Source organism: Engystomops pustulosus, chromosome 3 (genome assembly GCF_040894005.1).
Source record: "Engystomops pustulosus chromosome 3, aEngPut4.maternal, whole genome shotgun sequence".
Lineage (NCBI taxonomy): Eukaryota > Metazoa > Chordata > Amphibia > Anura > Leptodactylidae > Engystomops > Engystomops pustulosus.
The window spans coordinates 58322770-58332171 of NC_092413.1; the positions used below are offsets into that span (position 1 = coordinate 58322770).

General features: G+C 40.2%; 1 long non-coding RNA gene across 1 annotated transcript in view; it reads left to right on the forward strand.

Moving 5' to 3' along the window:
- Positions 1 to 5529, forward strand: part of LOC140121381 (uncharacterized) — a 46017-nt gene extending 40488 nt beyond the window's left edge. Inside the window, exon 3 of the long non-coding RNA XR_011854078.1 lies at positions 5373 to 5529. This is a non-coding gene — a long non-coding RNA (uncharacterized lncRNA). The remainder of the gene's footprint in view (positions 1 to 5372) is intronic.
- Positions 5530 to 9402: the final 3873 nt, after the last annotated feature.

The window sequence follows — 9402 nt, forward strand, 5'->3', positions numbered from 1 at the left end:
TGCCTTAAACATACTGATACAAGATACTGACCAGCATAGATATATGAAAGTAGCCATACACTTTACTATTGCATTTCCATTATAAAGAAAGCTAAAATAGATGGATCTGGTATTACAAAGACTTTGTTATATTCAGATGAAAGTGCATCCAGCTCGGATTTCCACCTGTATGTCAGTCAATACATCTTAAAATCCCTTGTAACTTACAGCTGTACTGTACAGATATCTAAGTAGCATGATTGAGTGGTACAACATTGTGGATGAAACTTGAGCAGGAGAACAAATAATATTATTGAAGTATGGTAAACCTCAGACCATGTGACTGGTCTATCCTTGCCTTCTCATATGACTAAGTATGCAATAAATGCTTGAAATACAATACAGCCAGAGAATAGCCTCAGTTTTCTATATATGAATATGTAATAAGATACTTACAAAAGACTCACTTAATGGGTCATGTTTCTAATAAATTGTTCTACCAAAAAGAGTTAGGCCCCTTCCACACTTGCAGATCACGTCAGAGTTTGATCAGGGTGCGATCAGGGTTTGGTCAGTGAAAAACGCACATTTTGCATCAGAGTGCAGTCAGTTTTCCGTCAGAGTTTGTTCAGTGTCTCAGTTTTTCACGCGCGGTTTCAATGCAATTTCAATGCGTTTTTCAAGCTCAGAAAATGCGCATGAAATGGACTCAGGACTGAGCTCTATCTTTTCTATGGCAATTGATGCGTGAAATACGCATTGGACTTGCAAGTGTCTCAGAGTGCAATGCGTTTTTGATGCGTCTCCATAGACTTGTATGGTGCGTTTTTGACGCGCGTGACTTGCAAAAGTAGAGCATGTCGAGATTTAAATGTGCGTTAAAAAAAAAACACGCGTGTGTGCGTGAAAAAAAAAGGAAGTCTGAAAAGACCCATTGGTTACAATGGGTCAGAGTGCAATGCAAGTTCTGCACGTCAAAAGCACACGCAGAAAACGCGCGTGAAAAACGCAAGTGTGAAAGGGGCCTTATATTTCTCTATACAATAATGCCTGGCAAAACCGCAGCCGAAATGTATGGGAATCTGTGCCATTACTAGAGTTATGCTTTGCTTCACCAGGGTCAAATATGAAGTTCACTGTCCCTTTTTGCTCCTTTCTTTACCTGAAGGTAGCAGTATTTCTTAAAGTCTTCTCTAGTCCATAGACAACTGATGGATAAGGAAAGGCGGCTACAGAACTCTTTTTTTCATGCTCACAAAATATATAACCTAATAATTATATTTTTGTTATCCTTGGCCTCTCTCCTTCTCAAATTTTCAAATTATGCTAATGTGCCTGAAGGGCCCCAGAACCCTTCTGTGCTGCAGCTGTACAAGCTGTTACACTGTCTCATCCTCCCATCTGCTCCCTCAGCATGGGGCCCACAGTGTCAGGGGGCCCCGTCATCCGACCTGACACAATAAAGATTGGTGGATGTGCACCATTATATCTATATTGTACTGCACATGTCCAGTATATAACATATACTGTGATGTATATATGCAGTATCTGTGATGTGTATATGGTGTCTGTATACACTATATGTGAGTATGTTGCATATGGCACTGTATGTATGTGTATATGCACATGAGTGTATTTATATGTGATTGTAACTCGCATGTGTGAGTATACTAATATGTATATTTTTTAAGTGGGAAGGGGGGCCCCATGCAGTAGCCTGCTAGGGGGCCCTGTCTCTCCTAGTTACGCCACTGGTGCTTTGCTTATAAGCATGCAATGACTGACTGCTTAATGCAGTAGTTTATTTATCCTGTTTATCCAGAAATTCGCTTTTCAGTTTTATGATTTTTATACCATTTGTTCAAACTTTGTTCCTGTTAATAAATAAAAAGACTATTCAATCGAAAAAGGAATAATTTATGACTTCTTGTTTCCTACACTTGCTTTCCACTCATGAGGGTTAACTTCTTCATTTTGCCTGTTCCTCAAAAGCTGAACAATCCATATTACTGCTATGTAAGCTACTCCAGTGATTTCACTAGTCTCCTGAATCTACCTTATTGCGCATTGAAACATGATCTATTTCACTCCATAACCATACCTCCAAACTGTCCCGGATCCAGCAGATATTTGAATGCTGGAGTTACGGGGCGGATAGGGTCATGCTGTATTCTCCTAAATGAACTTCAACAAATTTTTCAGAGATGGTTGAGTGCATTGCCAATAACCATATGTCTATGTATAAGTTCCATTCTTATTCTGCTTGTTCAGGCATAGGCACAGCACAGTTCTACTCGTATCCGTTATGGGAAAAACACAGTATTACTGCTGCTACCGTGTGTGTGTTTATACATAGATAAAAAGCAGGGCACAGGACTTCTAATCCTATCCTGTACTGTTCTTGTTCTTTTAGGCTAAAACAGCTTGCACAGGTATTTTATAGGTGTCTGCGCTGTGATTGTGGCACACGCGATCCTTTTGTGGCGCAGCTGCGCTGGCTTCCATGTGACACAAATTAGGGGACGTCACTGATTCGGACTTAGCGCAGTATTTAGCATTGAAATTGTGTCGCACACCGTATGTTAAAGATGCCCCACAAAAGAGATGGTGAATTCTGTCAGACCTGAACAGGGAAGCGGCACATTCATGATTTCAGGCACACAATCTTAGTGAATAGCCGCACACTGCATTATAGATGGCCAATGCACTGTCCTGTTCTGTGAACTCGAGTGACCAGGTAAGTAAATGTGCCACACTGGGTTTTTCGTGAACATCATATCCCAAACTTTTTCTGCCCTTGAAATGGTGAGAATATCTGCAGTTCTCCTAGCATTCTGGTAAGGACTGGGAGAGGACTTCCTGTCTGCTCAGGCTAAGATATGAAGAGACACTGAGCTGTCAATCAAAGGGAGAGGTGGTTCACTAGATGGCTGGAGGAATCCTGTCTCTTCTATTAAGAAATTGACTCTTGCCTACTGTGAAGCTGCAGCAGGGAGGGGCTATGTTGATTCCCCAGAGAGCCCTTCTGGCTCATAAGCATTATATTAAAAGTTGATTTTAGAAGGAAAGACGTCATGGATAACAACTATAAGAAAATTGCCACAGTCACAGTTCCTGCAGTAAGTGTGTAAGTTTCACTGGTTTATCATGGTTGATATTGAAGGTAGTGTCTTTAAGCTTTACTCCAAAATGTTAAAGCATTTAACCCCTTCCCGCCACAGCCCTTTTTCATTTTTGCGTTTTCATTTTTCACTCCCCACCTTCAAAAATCTAGAACTTTTTTATTTTTCCTTGTGCAGAGCTGTGTGATGGCTTCTTTTCTGCGTAACAAATGACACTTCAAAATGGTGTTATTTAATTTTCCATGCCGTGTACTGGGAAGCGGGAAAAAAATTCCAAATGCAGTGAAATTGGTAAAAAAACGCATCTGTGCTGTATTCTTGTGGGCTTGGATTTTACGGATTTCCCTGTATGCCCCAAATGACAGGTCTACTTTATTCTTTGGGTCGGTATTTGTATAGGTTTTATAATGTTTTCATACATTTTAAAAAATTAGAACCTCCTGTACAAAAAATTTTTTACGGGGTTAAACGCAGTGAAATATCGTTATTTTATTTTGATAGATCGGGCATTTTTGGACGCGTCGATACCTAATGTGTTTATGATTTTTACTGTTTATTTATATTTATATCAGTTCTAGAGAAAGGGGGGTGATTTGAGTTTTAAGGGTTTTTTTTATCATAATTTTTTTTTTACTATTTTTCAGACACCCTAGGGTACTTTAACCCTAGGGTGTCTGTACGATCCTATCATATACTGCCATACTACAGTATGGCAGTATATGGGGATTTTACAACTCATTCATTAAAATGTGCTGAGAGCACATTGTAATGAATAGGTTAACCCAAAGTAGCCTCGGGTCTTCAGAAGACCCGAGGCTACCATGGCGATGGATCGCCGCTCCCCGATGACGTCTCAGGGAGCGACAATCCTCGGAAAGATGGCGGCGCACGGGCTAATCAGAAAAGGGGAAGTGAAGTGTCGTCCTCGATATATATTGAATGACCGGCACATACTGACGTCACAACAGAGGCTTTAAAGCTCTCCTCACAGCATCTGACTGTAGTCTTTGCCCCAAAACCGCTAGTACACCACGTCTCGAAACACGTCGGGTTGATGATAGGTTTTTAACACAGGGAATGAGGGAGAGTTGTTGAAATATAGAGCTCTTAGGTAGACAGTTAATAGAATGTCAGATCATCAAGTTATAGACCGTGAATACACTAGATAGTGGGGAGAGTCAGCTAATGTCTTGCAAATGAAGCCAGCAGTCAGATTGTTAGCTAGACTTGTGGTTGCCAGCGGATTTTATCGGGTAGAATATAGTTGAGGACAGTTGTCACATACTCATACATATCTTGCCACTGAACAGTTCCCACATATATAGGTGTTGCCACATACTAGGCAGCATTCCTGAGGTTTATCCGGCCCTTTTTTTACAACATATATAATGGAGCGTTTTTACCTCCCCCTTCCCCAAAGATGTGCAGGTCTACATCTTAACAACTTCTTATCCCTCACCCTGAAAGTTTTTAACTTTTCAGGTTTTTTTGTATATTTTAATAAATGGAATAAAAGTTATTTATGAGTAGCAAAAGAGAGTTAAATTCAACTACTGGCATTTATGTTTTCCATTTACTGAAAATAACCTAGCTATAGTTAGTCTAATTCTTAAATTAAGTATTACATTTAATAAAACGGCTCGACTAAATTGTGTTGCACGCTATATTTTAAAGGTGCACACTTCCTGAGCTGTGCAGGGTGCACCAGATAATTGAAGACTGTGCACCAGTATTCAAATATCTGCCACACCCTGCACATTTGTGAGGCAAACTGCACTTATTGCAGATTACACTACTTTTGATAAATCTTGTGCTATTAGGATCACAACATGTAAATGCAATTGGGAAAAAAAATTACTGCATGTGTTTTCTTGTGGATTTATACCAATATTACCTTACCTTATGCGTTGAAATCTGTTGTAGAAAACGGGGAAAAAAATCAGTAAATTAACATGTTGAAATCTTTTACTGCTGTGTATGAATAAGACATAGGAACATATTCATCGGTCAGTCATTTGTAGGGCTCCAGAGTGAACTATAGAGGGGTTCTCCAGTGACATGATATTAGGGAAGTTGGCACTTCTGTAGAGTAGGAGGTTGTTCCATCTATTTTACACATTAAAGATGATTTCAACATATTGTTTGTCTCCTCCAAGTGACTCAGATTTTTCCAGCATATGTCTGTACACCAAGAAATGATTCAGTTTTTGTCTTAACAATGACATGCACAACCAGTTTTACTGATTTGTTTCTTATTTCATGTGGCAACAGGTACCTGATACTCGTTTGCACTGACAGAAGATCATCCAAGACAAGGGAGTAGCCATAGGGATTGTGGTCATACCTGGTTCCCGAGTGGTCCAAAATTACCTTCTTCCACAAAAGAAGTTCAAGATCAGTTTGCTTCGCTTTAACTATAAAAGGCACAAGAAACCTTAGACATATGATCACACCTTACAGTGATTTTACAGTATTATTCCAATACCCTCTGGTTTGTCTTTTTTTTTTTTATAATCAAGTCTCCACCTTAAAATGGGAGTCAATGAGCACTACTTCTGCAAATCCCTCTCCTGTTCTCCGGGCTTTTGTTACTAAATAAAAATATCCTTTGCTGAATGGCTTGTAAACACTGACTCATGTAACTAAGCTGCTGTTCAAAAATATGAAATTATGAAGACTACTTTAGGAAAACATACACTTATCAGTCTCAAAATTAAAACCACCTGCCTAATATTGTGTAGGACCCCATGCTATTGAAACAGCTCCAGGTAATTGAGGAATAAACTCCAAAAGACCTCCAAATGTGCAGCAGATCCTTAAAGGACATCTACCATCAGATTTACTTGCTCATTCTTTTGGCTAGGGGATCACCTAGCTTTGTGTATGTCTGTGAATGACCAGATTATTTGCCAATCATGATGTCTGCAGGTCGGCAGGTGGGACCAGGCTGCACTGAACGCGGAGGGGGTGGCATACAATATCAGGCAGCGGAGATGAGAGGCACTCGGATTATGTAAACTGGACCGCCTTTGGCTCATTTGAATATTTTTTTAATGTCTTTTTTTTGTAATCCGGCCATTCCTGAACATATAAAAAGCAAGGTCATCTCCTAGTCAAAAGAATGAGGAAGTAAACTAGGGACATCTACCATCAGTAAATCAGATGGTAGATGTCCTTTAAGTTGCAAAGAAGGATCTCCATGAAGCATACTTGTTTTTCCAGCATATCCCACAGATTGTGGAATTGTCGGCCAAGGTAACAACTTGAGCGAACACATAGGGGCAGATTTACACATACAACCTATCTTTCTATTGTTAGAGACCAAATACAAGCAACTCCTACATGGCAAAACTATTCCCCGGTGGAAGTGGTCTCTTTTAACAGTGTAATGTAGAAAATATGGGGCAGATTTATCAAGCAGTCTGAAAGTCAGAATATTTCCAGTTGCCCATGGCAACCAATCACAGCTCCCCTTTAAAATATTCATGAGCACTGGTGAAATGAAAGCTGAGCTGTGATTGGTTGCCATGGGCAACTGGAAATATTCTGACTTTCAGACTGCTTGATAAATCTGCCCCATATTTTCTACATTACACTGTTAAAAGAGACCACTTCCACCGGGGAATAGTTTTGCCATGTAGGAGTTGCTTGTATTTGGTCTCTAACAATAGAAAGATAGGTTGTATGTGTTTGAGTAACCCAATGTTTTTAACAGAGCAGATTACATTGCATTAGGCCTATTGCCCACGAGTAATTTTTTTGTACTTGCACTCACCTCATAAGCTTGCCTGAATGTATGGCCTGAACGCTCAAAGATCAGAACTGACCTGCAGAGTTCAGTTCTGCTTTCTAAGCGTTCAGGCCAGACAGTCGGGCAAGATTACAGTGCAAGTAAATCGTATCACACTTGCTCTTGGGCACTAGGCCTTTCACTGCCTTTCTGACTTGCCTTTTACTCATAATGACTTCTCTTACCCACAAAGCAATGCACAAACAGCAGCAGTCCACATGATCTTCAAAAGAATGTGGTTCGTACGTTCGTAACCCGGTTTCTATTGTTTTATAGTTCATTCCTTAGGCCAATTTTGGTTGCTGTAAGTGTTTTTATGAGGACTCTAAACAGTCTGCAACTATGTAGCTCAATATACTGCACATTGTGTGTTCTGATCATTTTCTCTTATTGCCCACATTAATTGTTTTAAAAATTATATTGGCTCTTCTGTTAGATTGCACCAGATGGACTAATCTTCACTTCTCTTAATCATCAATGAGCCTAGAAAGCTGATGACCTTGCTGACACGTGTCTTCACTTGGGCTTTTTTTAATAGGTACTAACAATTGGGGAACACCCCACAATACCTGTCATTTGATTGTAACATATGAACTGCAACATTTTGTTAAGTCCACAGGTATATAAATAAGTTCACTATACAATTTATACTACAAACACCTCTCATAACACTGTTTTAATACACTGCTGAAAAAAATAACCAGAACCCTAAAATACCTACATCTCAATTAATAAAATATTCTGTTTGCAATTCCTTATTTACTTAAAAATTATCAATGAAAGTCATAATAAATATCCGTTGAGGTCTGGATTCAATATGATATGCAAAATCATAGGGGAAAATAAAATTTTAGGCTGATCTAACTTCAGGAAATGAAGGAAATGACAAGGAAATGAGGGTAAGTAATGTAATGTGGCCTCCGTGTGCCTGTATGCTCTCCCTATACCACCTGGGCAATCCTTAGATGAGGAGGCTGGTTTCTCTTTAGGGAGTGCCTTCCAAATCTGAATTAAATCATCAGTCAACTTGTGTCAACAGTTGACTGGCATCAGTGGCTTTTGGATTCAGATCGAGAGAATGACCAGGTCAGTCCGTAGCATCAATGCCTTTATCCTGCAGGAATTACTGACACACTACACCCACATGAGACTTTTTGTCATGCATCAAAAGGAAGCTAGGGCCCAGGGCACCTGCATATGGTTTCACAATGAAACCATGCTAGCACATGTAGGACTGTGCTGCTGTCCAAATAAATACCTCCGCACATCATTGCTGGTCCGCTTCCAAACCCATTGGTGGAGAATGCGAAAGTGGATGACCTGCCTAACTGAGCCACTTCTGTGGGTTGTAGACACTACCTCATGACATCTCTAGGTGTGAGAACAGGGAAAGATTCTAAAAGTGACCAAAACAACAGGCAGCAAGGATTAGAACAGAGAAATGGACTGTTGTTACCACTCCTTTATACGGGTTGTCTTGCTAATCATTTCTATCTATCATTTGCACAACAGCAGGAGAAATTGGATCTCAATCAGTGTTGCTTCATAACTGGACAGGTTTCAAAGAAGTGTGATTGACTTGGGCCTCATGCACACAACCATTTTTTGGGGGTTGTGAGCTAGCCGCAAAACAAAAATAGCAGCTAATTCACATACCCCATTAACTTCTATTGTTCGTGGTCACGGTGCACTGAGATACACATGCACTGTGCTCACCACACTGTGAGTGAGCAGGGTGGTCCCATCCAATGTACAGTATTTTTTGGACTATAATGCGCACAAAAAAACCTTTGATTTTCTCAGAAATCAAAGGTGTGCCTTATAGTCCAGTGCGCCTTGAACTGTGTACAGGTCTGCCACCTGCTGGTCATCCATCCTTGTTATCAGGTGCGCCTTATAATCCGGTGCGCCTTATATATGAACCTAGACGTTTTAGCAGGCATTTATTGATGGTGCGCCTTATACTCCGAAAAATACTGTATTGAGCGTGTTCTGTACCTGCCCTGATTTGTGGAGCGCAGCTCATTTCCTACGGAAATGTTGCCAATGGACAACTGGCCAAAAAGGGCCACAAACTGGGGATCACTTTCCCCTATTGATGGCCTATAATGCACACATCATGGCTGTGTGCATGTAACCCTACATTGTGTTGTTTCAGTGTTCCCTTTATTTAAGCAGTGTGTATTGCATGTTATATGCCTGGAGTTTATGTGGCAAGTATTGCACCAGAACCATACTCATTTGTGCTTGTTATTTCCATTTTACCCTCCATTTTGGGTATGCCATATATGTATGCTAGTTGAGGGGCTCACTTGTGGGGCCTTTACACCTGTTCGGAAAGGCATGATTGGCTGGCAGTAGTTTATTCAGCAAAACACTCAGAAAATAAACAAATATTTTAAGAGGGACTTTTAGATGTAACATAGAAGTCTATGGATGGAAAAGGCTTTTACTCTTTCCTGATATCTGTCATTAATGTATTAGCTCACTGGCAATTTCCATGATCGGAGA